The 4,120-nt window shown below is 35.0% G+C and overlaps 1 long non-coding RNA gene across 4 annotated transcripts; it reads right to left on the bottom strand.

Annotated features, from left to right (window-relative positions):
- Positions 1–250: 250 nt before the first annotated feature.
- Positions 251–2,909, bottom strand: LOC110941509. 4 transcript variants are annotated; one of them, XR_002594132.2, is made up of 6 exons: positions 2,519–2,909; positions 2,290–2,363; positions 1,916–2,118; positions 1,636–1,823; positions 1,466–1,530; positions 251–531 (listed from the first exon to the last, which is right to left on the bottom strand). It is a non-coding gene; the product is annotated as an uncharacterized LOC110941509 (long non-coding RNA). The 4 variants fall into 4 exon arrangements; XR_002594130.2 differs by having other exon boundaries at positions 251–1,353; positions 2,519–2,908; XR_002594129.2 differs by having other exon boundaries at positions 251–1,530; positions 2,519–2,907.
- Positions 2,910–4,120: the final 1,211 nt, after the last annotated feature.

Genomic DNA, 4,120 nt, shown 5'->3' on the forward strand with positions numbered 1-4,120 from the left:
GGTTTATAAGCCACTTTTTAACACTTCCATCCGTTAAATATCTATTTTCAACTTCAGTACAAGTTTTAAGCTATTTTCACATTAGTACTCATTCCATTTTTTTTTCATCTTATTTAGAATTTTATAAAAATAATACAACACAATACTGTATAATAGTGAATATAATAGCTTTGATACTTCATTACTTGACAAAAAATGTTGCGTTTTGATTTTCAGGAGTTGCTATGTTAGTAGTTACATACATGATACCTACATTAACGATCCATCTCTTCATACCCAACTACTAATAATTCAGTTACAAAAAGTACAATATTTAACTATTTTTTTATAAAACAATTTAGAATGTAATAAACATATGGATACATTTTTACACCTCTTTGTCTTCTCATAAAAATGGTTATTTTCAACTGAGTTTTATGGCTAACTTATAATTTATCTTTGTTCACGACAATTCTTCCTCCACTCCCATGGTTTTTCAGGATTTGCTGAAGCCCACAACCCAATTCTCTTATCTCTATCATCTTTTTCCCACTGTTGTTACAAACAGGTTAGCCGTTTTTATATTGCTTGATCAAATAATAGAAGACTGAAGCCACAAATCAGTAGAACATAACCTTGTCCAATATTCTATCTGATTTTACAAGCAACAAAAGAAATGAGTCCTACACTCCTATCCACACTTGCTACGTAAGAGACTAATAAAAAATATGTTAAAAGCAAATCTTAAAAAATATTACAGAAGCTGGCAGTGACGAGCAATGAAGCCATTGAGTGTTTGAATGTTAAAAAGGCACTATAATAGCAGAAGAAACACAGATATATACAGTGGCGTTGACCCCATAATAAATTCACAATAAAAAAGAACCTGCATAGACGATTAAGAAAATAGGTAGCTTGTGCTCTCCATCAGATCTATAATGCCTCCAACACCACTAAGAGTAAACTGAATCATAAACAACCATTGTATTGCCACGTAAACGTAAACAAAATAAACAAAAACGTTTGCTTAAAATTGTCAGTGACCAGATGAATCAGGAGAACCCTATACAGCATCAGTGATCCCCTTGAGCATTCTAGCATTTATCAAGAAGAAGACAAGACGGCTCTCTCTTAAAAAGTCAATAAAATCTAAGCTAATAATAGACATCATTATAGTCAACCCAAAGGCCCCTGGCCCAAACTTAACCCACCAAACTAACCTCAAATGACCATCCACCCATAACAAAAACCGAACATGTCAAATGGCATCTGAAGTCGAGTAATTAGACTTCAAGTATTATAACAGGAGCTAAGGTAAGAAGATCAAACCAGATCAGATAATACCAGATGGAATCAATGATCATACTCCAAAACCTACCACCAAAACAGACTAACATAATAACACTGACTCATACATACCGTTAAAAGATACCGTAATCATCAGCACCACACATCTAAAACTTTTGATCATTACCAAGCATCTTACCATAGTCTAATTCGATATTTCCGGGCTAGAATCTCCTCATTATGTATATTTACTTATTTAGCATCCTGCATTATTTAACATTTATAATTGTATATTTAGCATCATGCATTATTTAGCATTCATAATTATGAAAGTTAGATGATGTTGGTGGCAACAGAATGGTGGATTACCGATAGCCCGCATCAGTAATTTGCTTATGGAGTGCATCTGCCTTCGTGTAGTTCCTTTGAGCCCGTGCTTTGGCCCGTTCGACTGCTGCCACTTGTACGGCTTGTGGAACACACGCTGCTTCTCTGGGAGTTAAGGTACTAACGTAAACTGTCACTGTATCCCCGTCTGCTACCGCCTTTTCATCCACCTTTGTTTACTCAAGTTGATTTCACATCATGTTTATAACAAAATATGTAAAAATGGTACAAGAAATTGAAGATTTGACTTGGAAATTCTTACAGGAGGTGTGTTTAATTCATACTTGGCTCCATTGGCAACTGGTGGAGCTGGGCCTGTGGTGACTTTAACCACAGATTGAGATAGCGGGAGACCGTAAAATGATAACAACCGATAACCGTAGTGTTGAACCAAGTAACCGAGATTCAAGTTTTGCTATTAAAACATTTTCATGACAAAATTTAGATCTAATGTGATCCAAAATTCTGCAAAACAGGGTAACTTGCAAATGAAATCGAAAAAACAAACAGAGGAAACCAAAATGATGCTACTGAACACTGTGCAAAGAGACTAAAAAATCAACAAATAAATTACTTAAACACCCCCCCCCCCCCCAAAAAAAAAAAAAAAAAAAAACTTGAAATCAATTGGAGTACCTTTGTTCGATCTGACGGTTGGGAGTCGGTGGCGTCCTTGTGGAACTCGATTGCAACAGAAGCGAGAAATGGGGCTATGATAATGGAAAAGAAATTAGCAATGATTATCTCGTTATCTCATTTCTAAACATTCAGAATCACATAGATGAAAAGAAAAATTCAACCTAATATCAATTTGAATATACGAAAAGCAGATCATTACATCTAAACAGGTGAGATGAGATGAAACCTGTTATTTGCGCACGAATTCACGGAGGGCATTCTTCCAATCGGCGTTACCGGCTACGAACTTGATAAATCCAACGGAAGATTCAAAGCCCTCTTCAATAGTACTTGTAGCTTCTCTCTAGAAGGTATGTAAACCGACGATTGCAGGGTGAAATAGTGGTAGTTGGCGAATAAAGATTGATAGAACGAATTTGGCAATAGTGGGTGGTGGAGGGTTTATATAATGGGTGGCCTATGGTCGTTGAGAGGACAAATCGGAAAACGTGGGTGGGGGAGAAGTGGAGAACGTGAGACACCAGTGGTGGGGGAGAACTATATCTTAACCACCATAGAAGTGGAGAACATGGGCAGAATAATGTGGAGCAAAACCACCAGCTTAGAAACTGCCCTGAACTGCTATGAGAGCAGTTTTTTTTTTAAGTTTAAAGGGCTAAGATTTAATTTCAGCATGATCCGACGGTGGAGATGGATTTCAAAGGTAACTTCCACTTAATGGGTTCCATATATATATATAATTTAAATCGTTGCTAGCTTTCTAATAACTGAAAACGCTAAGATTTAAGTTTAAAGGGCTAAGATTTAATTTCAGCATGATCCGACGGTGGAGATGGATTTCAAAGGTAACTTCCACTTAATGGGTTCCATATATATATATAATTTAAATCGTTGCTAGCTTTCTAATAACTGAAAACGCTAAAAAACTAAATACATTTTTATACAAAAAACAGTCATAGATTGATCACGAAGGAGCAGTTGCAAAGCGATGGTCATATTCTTTCACAAATTTGTTACCGTCACCAATAGTTTGGTTTGCTAATTGTTAAGTCATAAAATCAGTTTGCAAAAGGTTGGTGGCAGTTTTTGGTCGCTAAAAGTTCAGTAATAAAATCACCATCATAACATGTCTGATAGGAGGTGTGTGAGTTGACTCTATAGCATTTTGATATGTAACTTTTGTTCATTGAACCATTGGGGATGGTGGTCTAGTGGCAAGGCAAATCCTTTTAAAACACTAAGTGTGAGGTATTGAGTTTAAGTCTCATAAGATGCAAGAAATTCGCTGTTAAAAAAAAAGTTTTGTTCAATCAATGATATTGTGGTGCCTTATATATAATTGTAACATGTGTATGTGTGCTATCCTTATGAAAACTCTAGGGTATCTTCATATGTTTTATTTGTTCATTTGTTGATTATTGTACCTTTTCAATTTTCAATGTATTAGAATCCATTGTTAATATCCACTTAACCACGTACATTAATGTATATGTCAATTTATGGAGTTTATCAATCTATTTTGACATAAAATATGAATGTGGGTGTCACATTTTGAAGTGGACGTTAGTTATTCTAAAATATTTAATTTTTGCATAGTATTCACCTTTGATTTGTATAAAAGTAACATGATTGGTGAGGTGTTATTGACTGTCAATATGTAGGTGGTTGGTAAAGGCAAAGTCTTTAAACCCTTTAAACACCTTGAGAGGAGGAGATATTGGGTTAAAGTCTCGATGATAGAAATTAAAGAAATTTGCAGTTAAAAAAAATATCAACGTGGTAGGTATTTTATTAAATTCATAAATGATTTTTAACACAATATGTCATG

This window comes from Helianthus annuus, chromosome 15 (genome assembly GCF_002127325.2).
Source record: "Helianthus annuus cultivar XRQ/B chromosome 15, HanXRQr2.0-SUNRISE, whole genome shotgun sequence".
NCBI classification, from domain to species: domain Eukaryota; kingdom Viridiplantae; phylum Streptophyta; class Magnoliopsida; order Asterales; family Asteraceae; genus Helianthus; species Helianthus annuus.